A 21,394-nucleotide genomic window follows, 5' to 3' on the forward strand; every position below is an offset into this window, starting at 1 on the left:
TCAACTTAATTCCATATTTTTCATAAGATAAAATGCATCAGACCATAAAACAATTACATTTTAGAAGTAAAATTTTTGGAAAAAAATATTTTATTGCATACATTAAAAACAAATTCACAAGTGTTTACTAAACAAAATGTTGGTGAATAACAAGGCTTTTACTCATCACATAATGGCAAAAAAAAAAAAAAAAAAAAAAAAAAAAAAACTTTGTTGCAACTCTCTCATTATTAATGATGTTATGGTCTGAACTTTCACTTCCTCCAAAGAATACATGGCAACTATTTCATAATTAACTAAACACCTAGGAGTTTTTCATACATCCATGCAATTTTCTCCAAAGGTATGCAAATAAGTGAAAAATTTGGGGAAAGCACCAAATTCCAATTTAACATCAAAAGTGAACCAAACAAATAATGGCACCAAAACTGGGATTTGATGCAAGGAAGCAAACTTATATAGCATCAGCCAATGCAATTACATGGTATCAATCAAAAAAACAATAATAACAAAAAATACCCATTTTGTTTGCCCATCTCTTCTAATAATTTGTCAAATTTTTAAAATTTATTCTAACTATCCATTTCCACAACACTGGGTGGAAATACAACCACTTACTCACTGGTAAAAGGAGAACTTCCACATAGGTAAAACCTTACAGACCTGTTAGCTTAACATCTGTTCCAGGAAAAATAATAGAATCACTGGTGAAAAAAAAAGTAAAGCAGGACCTATGCAATTATACTGCAATCACAGTATGGATTTGTTAAGGGGCAGTCTTGTCTAATCAATCTGATAAGTTACTATGATGCAATGACAAAGGAACTGAATGAAAAAAAAAAAAAAATTTTTTTTTTTTTGACACCATATACTAGGATTTCAGGAAGGATCTTTAGCATTAGCATCAGCATTAGTAGAGGCATTTGATGCAAGAAAGCAAGCTTATGCAGCATCAGCCAAAAAAAAAAAAAAACCCACTTCCACTTCACCCCTCTGTTCGTTCAAAATACCTGTCCAGCTGAGCCTTAAACTTATTTAGGCTATCAACCTCCACCACAAGGGATGGAAGTCTGTTCCACCAACCAACCACCCGCTGGCTAAAGGCAAATTTCCGCACGTCTATCCTACATCTGTCTTTCCTCAATTTGAATTTATGCCCTCTCAGGTGATTTTTCTGAGCTAGAGGAAGAATCCCATCAGCATTGAGCATGCTTAAACCATTCAAGGCTTTATACACCTCTATCAGATCACCTCGCTGGTGCCTAGTCTCCAGACACTGTAATTTGCAAAACTTAAGCCTTTCTTCGTAAGAGCACCCCTTTGTTCCATTCACTAATCTTGTTGCCCTTCTCTGTACTCGTTCCAGCAGCTCTACATCCTTCTTGAAATGAGGCCTCCAGACCTGTATACAGTACTCTAGGTGTGGCCTGACCATCGCCTTATACAATGGAATAATCACCTCCTTATCCCTGCTGGAAAAATTCCTGTATATCATTGACAATACTCCATGAGCTACTCTTGCAGCTTGTCTGCACTGCTCAGAGAACTTCATATCTGCCTGCACAACCACCCCCAAGTTCCTTTCATTCTCTGCCACTGTCAGTGTAGTACCACAGAGTTGATACGTTGCTCTGGGGTTGCTGTTTCCCCATGTGTAGTACTTTACATTTGTCAATGTTAAACTTCATTTGCCACCTCTCAGCCCATCTGCTCAACCTTTCCAGATCCTGTTGCAGCAGCATAGTGTCAGTAGTGTCCTTGACAACACTGCCAACCTTTGTATCGTCTGCAAACTTGGACATTAAGCCCGATATACCATCATCAATATCATTTATAAATACAGAAAACAATAATGGACCCAACACTGAGCCCTGAGGGACTCCACTAATAACATCAGTCCACGATGAGCAGTGTCCATTGATTACCACTCTGTCTTCTCCTCCTCAACCACCCCTTTATCCATAGCAGCAATTTGCCTCCAATGTCAGGATTTTGATACTGTTGCACATAAAAGACTGCTGTACAAACTGGTACAATGTGGCATTAAGGACAAGTTACTGCTATGGATAAAGGGATAGTTAAGTGGCAGAATACTGTGGTTATCAATGGGCACTGCTCTTCGTGGATTAATGTTATCAGTAGAGTTCCTCAGGGTTCAGTGCTGGTCCCACTGTTGTCTTCAATATTTATCAATGTTACTGATGGAGGTATACTAGGCTTAATCTCTAGGTTTACAGATGATACAAAGGTTGGCAAGGTGGTTAGCAACAGTAATCAGGATGAGCTACTGCACCAAATGTATAAAAATTGGGTCAATGGGCTGAGAAATGGCAGTTGAAGTTTAACTTGGACAAATGCAAGGTACTGCATGTAGCAGTAACCTCAGAGTAACATATCAACTGCGTGGTACTACACTCAGGGTAGTGAAACCCATGTTTAGTCTAGAGCAAAGTTTCATCCCCCTCCCCCCATACTTCTCCTCCAACCCATGCACGGTATTAAGTACTATAGGTTTTGATACCTTTCGTGTTTGGGGTTTTCATAAAAAAAAAAACAAAAAAAACTCAGGGTAGTGGAGAATGAAAGACCTAGGGGTAATTGTGCAGTCAGACATGAAATTCTCTAAGCAGTGCAGACATGCTGCCAGGACAGCTCATGGGACTTTGTCAATAATATACAGAAACTCTGCTAGCAGGGATAAGGAGATGATTATCACTTTGCATAAGGCTATGGTTAGCCCACATCTTGAGTACAGTATACAGGTCTGGAGGCCTCACTTTAGGAAGGATGCAGATCTGCTGGAATGGTTGCTGCAGAGGACAACCAGATTGGTGAAGGGAACAAAAGGGTGCTCTTACCTAGAAAGGGCTAGTTCTGCAAATTGCAGCATCTGGAGACTAGGCACCTGTGGGAGATCTGATCGAGGTGCTTAAAGCCTTGAATGAATTAAGTAAGCTAAAATGTTAATGGAACTCCCACTTGTTGAGACTACACACATGGGGGAGGTGCATAAATTCAAGTTGAGAAAGCATGGTTGCCAGATAGATGTGTGGAAGTTTGCCTTCAGTTGGCAGGTGGTTGATTGTTGGAAGAGACTTTCACCTGTTGTTGTGGAAGTGGATGGGTTGAATTATTTAATTCTTGGTAAGCTTGCTTTCTTGCAACATTTGTCATTACTACTATATATGTATAAAATCAAAATTAAATAGAGAGAAAAAATGTAATCAAAATATATTAAAAATAAGAAAAAAAAAAATAAAATAAAATATATATATATAAAAATAAATAAGATAAAATAGTAAAAAAGCTAACATCAGTGGCAGCAGAAAAGCACAATCCACTACAAGTTGCTTATAATAAGCTAAAATAGGATATTTGCCAGCAAGCATGGCCAACCAAGTAGAGTGAAAAAAAAAAAAAAAAAAAAAACCCAACCAAATAAAATAACAAAAATAACAATAACAGAAAAATATAGGGGGCAGGGGATAAAGAAGAAAAGGGTAATGTTGAAGCAACATTCCTAAAATAATTTAGAAAATTAAGCAAATTAAAAGAAATTTAGCGGTGTCCCCATGTAGGCACCCGTTTCCGAATTATGTGAAATCTCACTAAGGTGGAAACGTGAACTAACAACATTACGTGACCAAATAAATTGAAAATAATAATTAATAAAATGAAATGAAATGAAATAAAATAAAATAGACTGACCATTATGCCCCATCTCAACAGAGGACCACGAGGCCAATAATATATTTTTTATCTCTCTAATTTTGGATTAATTGGATTTACATGGGGGTAGCGTGACGATGTGCTAACGCTGCATTCGTACCACCATCTATAGCCTAATTTGTTTCTATATATTTTCAGTTCAACTATTGTTTTGTCAGTGGTGTGGTTTGGCCATGCGAGTACTAGGCTTTCTGTTTTATTATTTTTCGCTGCATAAGGACCACTGCTATGCAAATTATTGCATCGGCGGTTTGATCTTAGTATCATTCCGTCGTTGCATGGATTTGTTTAGTGTTTGAAATGCAGCGATTCCATGACTATTATTGGCCTCGTGGTCCTCTGTCGAGATGGGGCATAATGGTCAGTATTTTATTTCATTTCATTTTATTAATTATTATTTTCAAATTTATTTGGTGTTTTTTTTTGGTTGAGTTTTTTTCACTCTACTGGTTGGCCTAATGGTCCAAAATGTGCAGCGCAGCAGTAAAGGAAGCAAAAAGGATATAAATAATGTGTGGTTTGTAACATAAAACAAGTGTCTGTGAAAATGGGAATGAAAAATACACAAAGTGCCTGAACTAAGAGAAGTTTAAGGGATAGTAGAAACTGGAAGTGAAGTAGTGAAAGAATTTGAAAAAGCTAGTACAAAAATGAACTGGGACTGAGGAAGCAAACAATATACAAAAATAATTTTATACAAATAAATAAAAAATAAATAACAAAGAAATAACATTGTATTCAGATATGGGAGGGCAATTTTAGCAAGAGGTCGAATAAAGGGATGGCAAATATGCAAAATCTGAATGCAGTAAATGAAAAGATGATACATTTAAAAAAAGATGGAGTTAAATTTGAAAGTGTCTGCAATTCTGCCCAGACACAATACGAGGGAGTACATGATGAGAGCCTTGTCAATCAATCCGGCCCTGGAGGGAATGTGCAAAGCTCAAGGGGTAGAATTTTTTTCGAAGTGGTCTGTGCTTGTTAAAAGGAGAGACTGCTTCTACAGGGAAGGGATACACTTAAATAGAAAGGGTGCAAGAATATTTGCTGATGCTATCGAGGCAGTGTTACGTGGGTCAGAAAAACTGCTAGCTTGGTGGGCGGGATTCACAGACTAAAAGGTTAAAAGTAGCCGCAGGCACAGGTGAAGGTGATTCTTGCACAACTTTTATTAGAATAAGTAGCGACCTGGAGTGAGGGGTGCCGGGGGGTTTCAGGGACTGATGGCGGTCATCGTGAAACAGGTGGGTATGGGATGTGTCAGGGTAACTAGGAACAGAAATAGGTGCATGTATACCAATGCTAGAAGTATAGTAAATAAATTTGAAGTGTTGGTCAAGACATCGAAGGTGGATATTGTTGGGATATCAGAGACGTGGTGTCACACTGATATTAGGAATGCAGAATTGGAATTTGGGGAGTACAATGTCTACAGAAAGGACAGACATGATAGGAAGGGAGGAGGTGTCATGCTGTTAATTAAGAAAAACAAAATCAAAAGAAGTGCATCCAGTTGATATAGATGAACAGTACACCGTTGAGTCAGTTTGGTGTGACATAAGCACTGCAACAGCAAAAATAAGAGTAAGAGTGTGTTATAGGCCTAATGACTCGAATGAGTACAACGAACAATTGTACAGAGAAATAGAGTGGGCTAGTGAATCAGAATGTCTTATAATGGGGGATTTTAACTTTCCAGATATTGACTGCAACTTGTCGGTTGGTCACTCACACGCTAGCAAGACTTTTTGGATTTATTGGATGATTGTTTTCTGCAACAGCATGTTCGAGAGGCAACCAGAGAGGGTAATACTCTTGATCTGGTTATCAGCAGTGATCATTCTTATATTAAGAATTTGCAGATAAAGGAACCATTAGGTGGCAGTGATCACAGTGTACTGATGTGGGATTTACTTAAAGATATAATTACCATCAGAGGTAAAGGAAAGGGTTTTTGCTTCCATAAAGGTGAGTACAGTGGTCTCAGACAGTTTTTAAATTCTGTACAGTGGGATCAACTGACAATGTTACCAATAGTAAAATCTAAGTGGGAAGCATTCAAGGAATTAATCTTGGATGCTACTAAAAGTTTCATACCTATTAAGAAATATTGTTCAAGGTTTAGGCCTAAATGGTTATCAAATGAACTAATGAGACTCGTGACAGAGAAGAAAAATGCATGGGATGCATATAAATTATCAAGCGAATCAAAAGCCTATGGCAGATAGCTAGTCTGAAATCAGGTCACAAAGGAGGTTAGGCAGGCGAAGGCAGATTACGAGAAATCCTTGGCAAAGGATGCTAAGAAAAACAGCAAGGATTTCTTTACTTATATAAACTCTAAAAGGAAGGGGATGAATCTGATTGGTCCACTTGACATCGATGGTTCGACCGTTGATGATCCTGCTCAGATAGCAAACAAACAATGAGTATTTTGCATCTACATTCACACATGAGGAGTTAAGGTTTGAAAATGGCAGAAGGTTATCTAATTGTAGTAGGGTGCTTAATGATTTTGTAATAACTAAGAGCAAAGTGGAGGAGAAATTGTTGAAGTTAAACATAAGAAAGGCACCTGGGGTGGATGGGATCTATCCAGTTATATTAAAGGAGGCGGCTAAGCAACTAAGCAAACCCTTAGCCATAATTATGAGATCACCTTTGGACTCAGAGGAGGTCCCCATGGACTGGAAATGTGCAAATGTATCCCAATTCACAAAGGGGGATCGAAGGGTGACACGAGTAATTACACACCAGTTAGTTTAACCTCTTTTCCGGGTAAAATAATGGAATCACTGGTTAAAGATGCATTGCAGGATCATTTAGACAAGACTGCAGCAATAATTCAGACACAGCATGGGTTTGTTAAGGGAAAGTCTTGTCTGACAAATTTGATAGGATATTATGATGTGGTTACAAAGGAACCGGATGTGGATGCAAAAAAATAATTTTGATATATACTTGGATTTCAGGAAAGCTTTTGACACTGTTGCACATGGAAGACTATTGTACAAATTGGAACAGAATGGTATTAAGGGTAAGTTGCTACAATGGATAAAAGGATGGTGAGTGGGAAAAGACAGAGGGTGGTAATCAATGGATGCTGCTCTTCGTGGACTAATGTTATTAGCGGAGTCTCACAGGGTATGGTGTTGGGTCCACTGTTATTTTGTATATTTATCAATGATATTGATGAAGGTATATCAGGCTTAGTGTTGAAGTTTGCAGATGATACAAAGGTTGGCAGGGTTGTTAATGACAGTAATGGCAGTGTGCTACTGCAACAGGATCTAGAAAATTTGGGCAGATGGGCTAAGAAGTGGAAACTTAAGTTTAACCTTGACAAATGCAAAGTACTGCATATGGGTAGAAGTAACCCCAGAGATATGTACCAACTGCGTGTTACTACACTTAAGGTGGTAGAAAATGAAAAAGACCTGGGAGTAATTGTGCAGGCAGATATGAAGTTTTCTGAGCAATGCAGACAGGCTGCCAGGGCAGGTCATGGGGTTTTGACAATGATATATACGAATTTTGCTAGCAGGGAAAAGGAGGTGATTGTCCCTCTGTATAAGGCAATGGTCAGGCCACGCTTTGCATACTGCGTACAGGTCTGGAGGCCTCATTTTAAGAAGGATGTAGATTTGCTTGAGCGTGTACAGAGAAGGGCAACAAGATTGGTGAGGGGAATGAAAGGATCCTCTTACCAAGAGAGGCTTAAGTTCTGCAAACTACAGCAGCTGGAGGCTAGACACCTGTGTGGTGATCTGATTGAGGTGTATAAGGCCTTGAATGGGTTGAGCACACTGAATTCTGATGGGATCCTTCCACTTATTCAGATTACGAATCTAAGGGGGCATAAATTCAAATTAAGAAAAGACAGATGTAGAATAGATGTGCAGAAATTTGCCTTTAGCCAGCGGGTGGTTAATTGCTGGAACAAACTTCCATCTGTCGTGGAAGTTGATAGGTTAAATAAATTTAAGGAGGAACTGGACAGGCATTTGGAAGGAATGGTGAGATTTTTTTTTTTTTTTTTTTTTTTTTTTTTTAGGCTGATGCTGCATAAAGCTCATACACTTGCTTTCTTGCATCACATGCCACTACTACTACGTAGTCAGGAATTTCATCAGGGGACTACTACTGACCATGTATCAGGCATTGAGTTTCCAAACTTGTCTATAGTATTAGGAAAAGGGGGGAGGAGCAAATATGCAGCCTGTATCATAATACTAACAGACAAGGTAGTCCCTACGCAGTGTAAAAAATTAAGTTAATAATGCAATTTTTAAATTTAAAACAAATTTTAAAAAGTGTAATGTGAAATATAATACAAATGTTTGTACCGTGCGGAAGGGGTAAAAAGTAATTAAATTAACATGGTTAAAAAAATGTAAAAATTCAAATATACAACAGAGAAATTTGATCTAAAAGTGTGGACTTAATACTATAGACAAGTTTGGAAACCATGTGCCTGATACACAGTCAGGAGTAGTCACCTGATGAAATTCCTGGTTATGTATCATCTTTTCATTTACTGTATTCAGATTTTGCATGTTTGTCATCCCTTGATTAGACCTCTTGCCAAAATTGCCCTCCCATATCTGAATACAGTGTTATTTATTTTTGTTATTTATTATTTTTTATTTATTTATATAAAATTATTTTTGTATATTGTTAGCTTCCTCAGTCCCAGTTCATTTTTGTACTCTGTTTTCCAAATTCTTTACTTTTTCAGCACTTCTAGTTTCTAAACCAAGAGAACAACTCCTTTTCCTCACCCTATTTGTCGAAAAAAGATCAGCATTGTCCACTGCATGCTCTGATGCTTCATCTCTGTGCCATACTGAAACGCACAACATTCACATCCAGTGATAATACAGTCAAGGAAATTAGAACTGTCTTGACAAGTCTGGATAAAGTCTTTGCATGATGACATTCTTCATTGCCTCTGCTCATTCATGAGGATGTGCAACTCAAATTTTGCACACACCTTTTTTCCTAAATCTTCATGCAGAATTTAACAAATTGTCTCCTTATTCATATCCAACTTATCAGCCATCATTATGAAAGTCAAATGTCAATCTCATGCCACAAATTCCTCAACGTTTGCAAATTAGTCCTCATTTTGAGAGGTTGATGGATGCCTACTTCTTGGGTCATCATGGACATCCTCACACCCATCAATTGAACCGCTTATACCATTCAAACAGATTGTTACCACTTAACATTTCCTCACTGTAAACAGTTTTTAATATTTCATTCATTTCTGTTGCAGGTTTTCTCAGCTAAAAGCAAAATTTGATATTTATTCATTGTCCCATTGCAAAATCATGACACAGAATGTTAACACTACCTAAGAAAATTGGTTGTTATTTGCAATCTGTCACCTTACTGGGCATTCTTTGTACCACCATTTGGTGGAGGATGTTTGAACTACAACATACCACTTCCATTTATTTTCAGATTGAAAATGACCAGAATAAGCACCAGTCTGGGAACTTTATTACCACACCTCATATATTGCTATAAATGCAAGCAATTTTGCAGTGCCAGCATTGGCTATTGTGATTAATTCATGCATAGTATGTTATTCAGTTAATCATTTAGTTTATAAAAAAAACAATGATTCAGTCTTTGATGATTCAGTCTTCTTTCTTTTACATAAGTTATTAAGATATTAAGTTTCTGATGTCCCTTTTCTTCAGAAATCTCCAATTCTGTCATTTCTCATAAGCCTAAGGAAACAAGTTTCACAGTCAATTTTAAAATCTAATGATCTAATTTTCCTTCCTTTTCATTTATCCCTTCTGCTTCTATTCCTTGTAAAAACTCCCATCATCCATATTCCTTGAATTACAATCTGTCAAAATTCAAATGTCACAGATAAATTTTTTCTTCCTCCCAAACTCCAATCTTTACACAGTACTGTAAGTTTAAAAACCATTTCCTGTTTGGGGATCATTAGTATCACTTACTTAGAAATATTTAAGAGGTTTCTCTTAAATATTTCTCAAAGAGCATATTAGTCACAAACTTTAAATAAATTCTTAATGAGTGGGAAAAATCACAATTTGAAATCTTACTATTAACACCATCTGTTCAGAAATCAAACGATATTTATTGCTTTCTCCCCCTTCTAACCTGTCAGCAAGCAGGCTAATTTTAGTAATGCAAGTGGACATGGTTTGGTGGGCAGTAGCTATTTGTATACTCATGCCATGTCCCTTTATGAACATTTATACTTTTTTTTTTTTTAATTTAGGAAATTAACCTGCTTTGAATTAATACTGAAAATAAAGCCAGTAATTCAAACTCAGCTTTCAGAAACTGAAAGCGAGTTACTGGCTTTATTCCCCTGACTACTTTATGGCCAAATTTCAATGTAGGAAAGTGGGCAAAATTAACAGGAAACCAAAACTATGGAAAATGAACAAAAGAAGTGGACATATGAAGCACTTTTTTCACAAATACAGAGCACAAGAATTATTATTTTCTTAACAGCTATAGTTCTTAAAAATAAGTAGCCCTTAATTATACTGATGGGATTTTATCAAATCCTAGCAGCTGAGTCTTTGTTTATAATTTAAACAAAGTTTGCCAAATAAGGTTGGTAAACATTGTTTAAATTAATCCTTAGAACTTGGCAGTTCAACTCCCTGTGTTCTTTGCAGTTTTGAAGCACATGATCCATTGCACCCCACCAGCATTTAAATGTTAGCATTTTTCTAATTTTAAACAAATATTCATGATAAATAAAATATATATTTTTTTATTCTTAGTAATTATGACTAATAATAGGCCTCTGTCTGATGATGTAATTTTCTGTCTACTAGAAAAACACTTTCCTTATGGCAACTGGTGATAAGATTATCTTCAGAAACTAAAATTAACATTAGAAGAGGCAATCGATGCAAGAAAGCAAGCTTATGCAGCATCAGCAAAAAAACTGCCCATTTCTCCCCTCCATTTGTTCCAAATGCTTGTCCAGCTCAACCTTAAATTTATTTAGGCTATCAACTTCCACAACGAAAGATGGAAGTCTCTTCCAATAAGCAACTACCCGCTGGCTAAAGGCAAATTTCCGCACATCTATTCTACAACTTTCTTTCCTCAATTTGAAACTGTGCCCCCCAGGTTCTTAATCTGAGCAAGAGGAAGAATCCCATCAGAATTCAGCTTCCACAACCCATTCAAGGTCTTACACACCTCAATCAGCTCGCCTTACAGGTGCCCACTCTCCAGGCACTGCAATTTGCAGAACTTAAGCCTTTCTTGGTAAGAGCACCCTTTTGTTCCCCTCACAAATCTTGTTGCCCTTCTTTGTACTAGCAACTCTAAATCCTTCCTAAAATGAGGCTTCCAGACCGGTACACAGCCTCTAGGGGTGGGCTGACCATTGCCTTCTATAACGGGATAATCAACTCCCTGTCCCTGCTAGCAAAATTCCTATATATCACTGACAAGATTCCATGACCTGCCCTTGCAACCCATCTGCACTGCTCAGTGAACTTCATATTTGACTGCACAATTACCCCCAGGTCCTTTTCACTTTCCACATCCCTGAGTGTAGTACAACACAGTTGGTAAGTTTCTCTTCAGTTATTGCTACCCATATGCAGTACTTTGCATTTGTCAATGTAAAACTTCAGTTGCCGCTTCTCAGCCTATTTGCCCAACTTACCTAGATCCACTTGAAGTAGCACACTAACCTTTGTATCATCTGCAAACTTGGACATTAAACCTAATATACCTTCATCAATATAATTGATAAATATACAAAACAACAATGGGCACAACAACAAACCCTGGGGAACTCCACTGACATTTGTCCACAAAGAGTAGTGTCCACTGATTGCCACTCTCTGCCATCTCCCACTCAACCATCCCTTTATCCGTTGTAGCAACTTACCCTTAATGCCATACCTCTCCAATTTGTATAGCAGTCTTCCATGTGCAACAATATCAAAAGCTTTCCTGAAATCCAAGTATATGATATCAAAATTAGTTTTGGCATTCAGTTCCTTTGTGATCACATCATAGTATCCAATCAAATTGGTCAGACAAGACCTCTCTTTAACAAACCCATGCTGTGTCTTAACTATTACTACAGTCTTGTCTAGATGATCCTGCAATGCTTCTTTAACCAGTGATTCCATTATTTTCCCTGGAACACAAGTTAAACTAACAGGTCTATAGTTACTTGTATCACCTTTTGAACCCCTTTGTGAATTGGTGATACATTTGCACACCTCCAGTCCATGGGACCTCCCCTGAGTGCAAGGAAGATCTTATAATTATGCCTAAGGGTTTGCTTACTTCCTTTAATATAACTGGATAGATCTCGTCCGCCCCCAGGTGCCTTTTTTATGTTTAACTTCAACAATTTCTCCTCCACTTTGCTCTCAGTTATTACAAAATCACTTAGCTCCCTGTTAGAGTTTGATAAACTTCTGGCACTCCCCTCATTAAATAACTCCTCATGTGTGAATGTAAATTCAAAATGCTCATTCAGTTTATCAGCTAATTGAGCTGATAAACTGAATGTCTGAGACTCCTGTAGTCACCACAAAAAGCAAAAGCCCTTCCCTTTAGCCTTGAAGGTAGTTATATCTTTAAGTAATTCCCACATCAGTACATTGTGATCACTGTCACTCATTGGTTCCTTTATCTGCAAATTCTTAATGCATGAATAATCACTGCTGATAATCAGATTAAGAGTATTACTCCCTGTGGTTGCCCCTCAAACATGTTGCTGCAAAAAACAGTCATCCAATAAATCCATAAAAGTCTTGCTAGTGTGTGAGTGACCAACCCACAAGTTCCAGTCAATATCTGGAAAGTTAAAATCCCCCATTCTGATTTATTGGCCCACTATTTCTCTGCACAATTACTCATTATACTCATCAGATTCATTAGGCCTATAACACACACCTACTCTCATTTTTCCTTTCCCAGTGCTTATGTCACACCAAACAGACTCAACATTACATTATCCACCAACATCAATTGGATGCACTTCCTTAGATTTTGTGTGTTTCTTAACTAATAGCATAACCCCTCCTCCCTTCCTGTCCTGTCTATCCTTCCTGTAAACATTTTACTGCACAAACTGCAATTCTGCACTGCTTATATCTGTGTGACACCACATCTCTGATATCCCAATATCTGCCTTTGACATCTTGACTAGCACTTCAAACTCATAAAAATTATTAACTATAATCCTAGCATTGGTGTACATGCAAGTATACATACACCTGTTCCTAATCTTAGTTACCCTAACACAGCCCATGTATTTACTTGTTTCACTATGACTCCCAGCAGTCATGGAAATCTCTATCACCTTGCTTTCCAGGCTGCTGCTCATTCTAATAGAAGCGGTGCAAGAATCACTTTTGCCTCTGCCTGCGGTCACTGTTAACCTTTTAGTCTGTGTATCCCCCCCAAGCTAGCAGTTTTCCGACCCACCTAACACTGCCTCGATAGCATTAGTAAATATTCTTGCACCCTTTCTATTTAAGTGTACCCCATCCCTGTAGAAGCAGTCTCTACTGTCAACAAGCACAGACCAGGCTGAAAAAAAAAAAAAAAATTCTACCCTTCGAGCCTTGCACAATCTCTCCAGAGCCGAATTGATCGACAAGGCTCTCACCATATACTCCCTCCTAAAGTGTCTGGGCAGAATTGCAGACACTTTCACATTCAACCCTAACTCACGACTTTTTTTCAACATTGACCTGTACTTGAGTAAATCTGCAGATTTCTTACTCGTAATGTCATTAGTTCCAACGTGTAGAACAATATCACCTTTTGTGCCCTTAAAAGATGATATTGTTCTACAACATCATCAACTTTTGCCCCTGGCAGACATACCCTGGTCCTGTTCCACCTATCCTTCTTGCATAGTATATATTCCCCGTCTCCCTGACAATAGAGTCATCAACAATAACTAGTTCCTTTGGGACCAGTGCATTCTGCCTTGAAGATTCATACTAACCATAAACCTTCAAAAGAACCTTCTTAGTCATGAAAACATCTTTATGACCTTTGTTATTGGCTAATATGTACTGTCACTAAACACAATTTTTATTGTTCCCAACTCATTCACTCTTACCGAAAAATACTCAAGGTTCCACTAGGATTGAGACTAAGTTTCATCGTTGAAAAAATTACTTCAGCAGTGGGAATGGGGATATTGGTGCTAACAAGTTAAAAAAAAAAAAAAAGCATAAATATTTAAAAATAGCTATAAGAAGTTGTTTAGAAGTTACACACTGTATGTTAATCATATGATTAACATACATAGCGTGCTTCACAATAACCATTTTAAAGATATGTTCATAATGGCAATTTCTTTATCAGTCCTGTTTCACTTTACATCTTCTAGCTCTTCAGTTAAATCATCTTCTAGTTTCTTCAATTAAATCAAAAAACATTAGCTAAGCTACATTTAAGTGATCAGCCATTCTGCATCCCATGCAATTGCATATTATGCCAGCATACTGAATATTGTGTTAAATGTTACAGATAAATGAACTTTTCAATCCACCATTTCATTTCCTAGCAAACTGTTTATGATTTATTCTTCCTTATACTTTCTTTTATAATTCACATTCAAAACAGTTGCTTGATAATTTTATTGCTATGATTGGTCAAATTCTTATTGGAGCATCAAGTATGGTTCATGATTAACATCAGTCTCATAGAATTTCTAGTCAAATTTTGAAGAGGTACTGTGGATTACTAGAATTTTCTCTTTAATTTGATAAAGAAGAAATGAAAATAAAATAATGATTCTTTTCATAGACAACTTTTTTCTCCAATCCAATTTTTTTTTCCCCTTTTTAAATCCAGTTTAACTATATGATTTTGCTACATGACACTTACCATTTTCAGTAAAAGGACTGTTAGTTGTTCTGCCTGCAAAAAATGTCTTTGTCTTCAGCTCCATCAGCATTTCAACTGTAGTTGTATTATCCTGAAAGTAAAAATTGTCTATAATATTTAGTTTAATTGTGCATTAATTTCTTTCTCTTAATAATGCATTCCTTTTGTGACCTGTTTTTCCTTCTTCCTCTGTATACAGCAAGTGCTTCAAAAACACTTCACTAATCATAAATATCCTTTCTTACTTTAATTTTTAACCTTTGCAGATTAATCTTAATGAATTTTCTTTATTCCATAATTCACTGATGAGATAATCTCAACTCCATGAGCTAGTTCTTCACACAAGCAAGCCAAGATATCTTCTGTAACATATCAAGAAACATTCTTTGTTTTCTGCTTCACCTAATTGAAATATAGACAGCTAGGAAAATTCTCTTTTCGTGGGTGGGTGGATACGAGTGTTTATCTTCATGATGACTAATGAAATGAAGTAAAACAAAATTGGGAACTTAAGTTCCCACTTATTATTTAGTTGGGATGCTTAATCCCAACTAATAAAAAGAATTGCTTCATTTTTTAAAGGACAACAGCTTCTTAAGTAGACATTTCTTCTCTGATGTTTTTATTAGTTAACATGTGTTAAGAACCCATATAGAACTTGTTTCTCCAGTTCAACTAAAAATTCTGGATTTTCCTCTGTTCAATTTAACCAAATTTTAGCTTCAGATCAGTTTCTAGAATTATGCAAAGAACATTTGAGTTATACATTTAATGACATAATAGGAAAAAGACAGGTGCACACTGTGGTTGCACTTAAATCAGAAAACTTTACAGTTCTCTATGCCCCTGTACCAATGATGCCAAACTCTTTTCTGAAGACTACCACATTCTTTACCATTGGTTAATAAAATAGAGCTTTGCATGTCACTTTGGAATCCATTTTAAAAATGTTATGCAGCATCAACTTCAAAAATAGTATATAAAGGAAGTAAGAACAAAAAACCAAATTTGATCTTATGCTGCATAGCATAAAGTGTTTCAATTTTGTTACTTTTATTTTGTAAAAAAACAAAATAATATTCTGAAAGTATAAACATATTACAATTTTGGCTCAAAAAGCAAAGTTTACTGTTTTTTCCTGTGACACCTTCAATGCCCACACACAGAGACACATACCAATGGTTTCATATCACTGTCCTATACTTTGGTCCTATGAGCTAGCCACAAATGTATTTGTTGTAAGCCCTGTATTCAACTTTTGTATGAAAAGTTGAATACAGGGCCCAAAAAAGTACACTTTTTTTTTATTAGATTAATCAGCATTTCACCAGTAGTAGTAGTGGCATGTGATGCAAGAAAGCAAGTGTATGAGCTTTATGCAGCATCAGCCAAAAAAAACACACCATTCCTTACAAATGCCTGTCCAGTTCCTCCTTAAATTAATTTAACCTATCAACTTCCACAATGCCAGACGGAAGTTTGTTCCAGCAATTAACCACCTGCTGGCTAAAGGCAAATTTCTGCACATCTATTCTACATCTGTCTTTTCTTAATTTGAATTTATGCCCCCTTAGGTTTGTAATCTGAACAAGTGGAAGGATCCCATCAGAATTCAGCGTGCTCAATCCATTCAAGGCCTTATACACCTCAATCAAGATCACTGCACAGGTGCCTAGTCTCCAGCCGCTGCAATTTGCAGAACTTAAGCCTCTCTTGGAAAAGAGGATCCCTTCATTCCCCTCACCAATTTGTTGCCCTTCTCTGTACACGCTCAAGCAAATCTACATCCTTCCTGAAATGAGGCCTCCAGACCTGTATGCAGTACTCAAGGTGTGGCCTCACCATTGCTTTATACAGAGGGACAATCACCTCCTTTTCCCTGCTAGCAAAATTCCTATATATCATTGACAAAACCCCATGACCTGCCCTGGCAGCCTGTCTACATTGCTCAGAAAACTTCATATCTGACTGCACAATTACTCCCAGGTCTTTTTCATTTTCTACCACCTTAAGTGTAGTACCACACAGTTGGTACGTTTCTCTGGGGTTACTTCTACCCATATGCAGTACTTTGCATTTGTCAATGTTAAACTTCAGTTGCCACTTCTTAGCCCATCTGCCCAAATTATCTAGATCCTGTTGCAGTAGCACACTGCCATTAACAACCCTGCCAAACTTTGTATCATCTGCAAACTTCAACACTAAGCCTGATATACCTTCATCAATATCATTGATGAAGGTATATCAGGTATAATATACAAAACAACAGAGGACCCAACACCAAACCCTGTGGGAATCCACTAATAACATTAGTCCACGAAGAGCGGCACCCATTAATTACCACCCTCTGTCTTCTCTCACTCAACCATCCTTTTATCCATTGTAGCAACTTACCCTTAATACCATTCTGCTCCAATCTGTACAATAGTCTTCCATGCACAACAGTGTCAAAAGCTTTCCTGAAATCCAAATATATGATATCAAAATTATTTTTTGCATCCAGTTCCTTTATAACCACATCATAATATCCTGTAAAATTTGTCAAACAAGACTTTCCCTTAACAAACCCATGCTGTGTCTGAATTATTGCTGCAGTCTTGTCTAGATGATCTCTGTACATGCTCAAGCAAATCTACATCCTTCCTAAAATGAGGCCTCCAGACCTGTACGCAGTACTCAAGGCGTGGCCTGACCATTGCCTTATACAGAGGGACAATCACCTCCTTTTCCCTGCTAGCAAAATTCCTATATATCATTGACAAAACCCCATGACCTGCCAGGGCAGGTCATGGGGTTTTGCATTGCTGCATGCATTGCTCAGAAAACTTAATATCTGACTGCACAATTACTTCCTCCATTGCATCTTTAACCAGTGACTCCATTATTTTACCCGAACAGAAGTTAAACTAACAGGTCTGTAATTACTCGTGTCACCCTTCGATCCCCCTTTGTGAATTGGGGATACATTTGCACATCTTCAATCAATGGGGACCTCCCCTGAGTCCAAGGATGCTCTCATAATTATGGCTAAGAGTTTGCTTAGTTGCTTTGCTGCCTCCTTTAATATAACTAGATAGATCCCATCCACCCCAGGTGCCTTTCTTATGTTTAACTTCAACAATTTCTCCTCCACTTTGCTCTCAGTTATTACAAAATCATTAAGCATCCTGCTACAATTTGATAACCTTCTGCCATTTTCAAACCTTAACTCCTCATGTGTGAATGTAGATGCAAAATACTCATTGTTTGTTTGCTATCTGAGCAGGATCATCAACAGTTGAACCATCGATATCAAGTGGACCAATCGGATTCATCCCCTTCCTTTTAGAGTTTATATAAGTAAAGAAATCCTTGCTGTTTTTCTTAGCATCCTTTGCCAAAGATTTCTCGTAATCTGCCTTCGCCTGCCTAACCTCCTTTGTGACCTGATTACAGACTAGTTTATATCTGCCATAGGTTTCTGAGTCGCTTGATAATTTATATGCATCCCATGCATTTTTCTTCTCTGTCACGAGTCTCATTAGTTCATTTGATAACAATTTAGGCCTAAACCTTGAACAATATTTCTTAATAGGTATGAAACTTTTAGTAGCATCCACGATTAATTCCTTGAATGCTTCCCACTTAGATTTTACTGTTGGTAACATTATCAGTTGATCCCACTGTACAGAATTTAAAAACTGTCTGAGACCACTGTACTCACCTTTACAGAAGCAAAAACCCTTTCCTTTACCCCTGATGGTAATTATATCTTTAAGTAAATCCCACATCAGTACACTGTGATCACTGCCACCTAGTGGTTTCCTTTATCTGCAAATTCTTAATACACAAATGATCACTGCTGATAACCAGATCAAGAGTATTACCCTCTCTTGTTGCCTCTCGAACATGCTCCTGCAGAAAACAATCATCCAATAAATCCACAAAAGTCTTACTAGTGTGTGAGTGACCAACCCACAAGTTCCAGTCAATATCTGGGAAGTTAAAATCCCCCATTATAAGACATTCTAATTTACTAGCCCACTATTTCTCTGTACAATTGTTCATTGTACAGAGAAATAGAGTGGCCAAAGAGAAGCACTGCCAAAGAAAAATAAGAGTGTCATGCCTATAACACACTCTTATTTTTCTTTGGCAGTGCTTATGTCACACCAAACTGACTCAACAGTGCACTGTTCATCTATATCAACTGGATGCACCTCTTTTTGATTTTATGTTTTTCTTAATTAACAGCATAACACCTCCTCCCTTTCTATTCTGTCTATCCTTTCTGTAGACATTGTACTCCCCAAATTCCAATTCTGCATTCCTTATATCTGTGTGACATCACGTCTCTGCTATTCCAACAATATCTGCCTTTGATGTCTTGACCAACACTTCAAATTCATTTACTATACTTCTAGCATTGGTATACATTAGACTAGCAGTTTTTGCTGTGCTTGTCTAATGAGAATATACTTATCTAGTTACATATATGTTAACCATGTTCTTTAAAATTTAAAGATTTTTTGACAATAAAAGATGAATTTCCATTTATTTTTTTGAACAGGACAGAAAAAAAAAAAATTAACTTTCATCCTATTCATTAATAATAAAACCAATTTCATCAAATTAATTACAAGTCTGTCCATATATAATATATTTTGTTAATTTTAACTAGAAGTGTACTCTCTCTCAACAGTTTCGGCCAGAAGGTTTCCATTTAGCTTGTAACATGTATAATCATTATACTCAAACACTAATTTGATATTAGTCATTTGAATGTTCAATTAATGTCTGATCTTATCAATATCTAGTATCTAATGAAAATCAGCCACAACTTCTATAATATTAGAGGGGGATATTCAATTTGTATGAACTTAATACTCAACATTGCAAAATTATTCAATAGCTCTCATAAAAGTTCAGTGAGCACATTTCTGCATGTTGGCCTCAAAGTGGAACACTGGTTTATTAGTCTAAGGCGCTGCTTCGGATTTTTTTTTTTTTTTTTTTCATATGTTAATAAAAAATATTGTCATTTATGGGTGATCACATAAAGATCTCCATTTATTTTCCGCTACCAATACGCAAGAAACAGATAATATCAGCAAGCTACAACTCTTATATTATATTTAAGTTTAACTCTGAGTGAAAACTTAATCCAATAAAATATACATCCATCATGCCCTTTCTAAGATGGTATTTGGTTTATATGGCTGCAAATTGCAAGTATGCCCATACAGCAAGTACGGCGAATCAAAGATCTGGAACTAGCTCTAAATCAAATATCTTGAAGTGAACTGTACTCTAAATTAGATATTCCTTGAGTGGTATGGTGAGTAGATAAACTGTGTTATTTGAAACAAAAAAGTACTCACACCTATATTGGTTTAATTGTTTATTTCTGATTTGGAAATATGTACATAATAATAGAGTCAAACATTTCATGGTATTTTCTCATCGCTTCTTTAGTGACAGCTCTTTGCAATATTACCATCACAAAAGGTCACAAGACCTAACTTCAAAAGAACTTGATGTTCTATATGATCTTTTGATGATCTAAGTGATCAAGTTCACAAGAACTTGATGTGATCTTTTGTGACAGTGACAGTGATATGGGTGATGGAGGAACAGATCTTCTATTGAGAGTAATACAGCTGGCATGGAAGAGTAAGAAGATACCACAGCAGACTGGGCTCATCTTTAAAAAGGGTAAGAACTATGAATGCCAAAATCACAGAGCATTTCCTTGCTTAGCGTTCCACGGAAGGTGTATTCTTGAATACTATAAATAAGGCTGAGGAAAGAGGTGGAAAGGCAGCTGGAGGAGGCCCAATGTGGGTTCAGACTGGAAGGAGTACACAAGATCTTATCTTTATGCTCTGGCAAATTGAGAAATTCATTGAGTATAATCCAGAAGTGAATCTTTGCTACCTTGACCTTGAGAAGGCATGTGACAGTTCAGTGGCGTGAGTTATGGAGAGTGCTGGAAAAGAAAAATGTTAGCAGAAGCTTAGTAGCTGCCATTAGGAGTTACTATAAGAGATGCCATAATTATGTGAGAACTGGCAACATGAAGTCAGAATTCTTGACAACATCAGGTACAAGTAAAGGAGACATTCTCTCCTGTATCACTTCATCATAATCATGAATGACATTATCAAGGACTGCAAGATACATACCAGACTTTTCTTGTTGGGAAATTGGATGATGAGGCCTTTCACTATCTTCAAGCTTGCTTTTGCCTATGATGTGGCTTTGATAGCCAAGTCACAGGAAATCTTCAACATAACCTGAACGTGTGGCAGGAAGCTATGGTGAAAAGAGGAATGGCCATTAGCTCTGGCAAGACCAAGTCTATGGTAATTTCCTGCAAACCTGCACACCTTAGATGGGAGAAACATTGAGCAGGTTCAGCACTTCGATTATTTGGGATCTATTATCAGGGAGGATGGCCAAACAGACTAGCTAAATGCAAGGATTGCAGCTTCAGGACACCTGTATCATGCCATAAACCAGTGTGGGTCAAGGTTGGTACAAGTCCACCTATGTACCAACCTTGACATACAGCTGTGAGTCATGGACCCTCTCTAAGCATGAGAGCTAACTGCAAGCTGCGGTATCTCAAACTCAAGTCTTTTCCACCTGTTGTGGGAGAGGGCAGTGATTCAACCAACTGTACAAGAGGAGCAACTAAGTAAGATATTGCAAAACAGCTGTCAGTGAAGAAGTAGTAAGAAAATACCACGAGATGTTTCGCTCCATTATGTACATATTTCCAAATCAGAAATAA

General features: G+C 37.2%; 1 protein-coding gene across 1 annotated transcript in view; it reads right to left on the reverse strand.

The window, feature by feature from the left end:
* The window catches only part of l(2)k01209 (uridine-cytidine kinase-like lethal (2) k01209), a 154,597-nt gene that overhangs the window by 112,224 nt on the left and 20,979 nt on the right, over positions 1 to 21,394 (reverse strand). The window lies entirely within an intron of this gene.

Source organism: Mastigoproctus giganteus, chromosome 4 (assembly GCF_048544385.1).
Source record: "Mastigoproctus giganteus isolate SK-2022 chromosome 4, ASM4854438v1, whole genome shotgun sequence".
Classification (NCBI taxonomy): Eukaryota; Metazoa; Arthropoda; class Arachnida; order Uropygi; family Thelyphonidae; genus Mastigoproctus; species Mastigoproctus giganteus.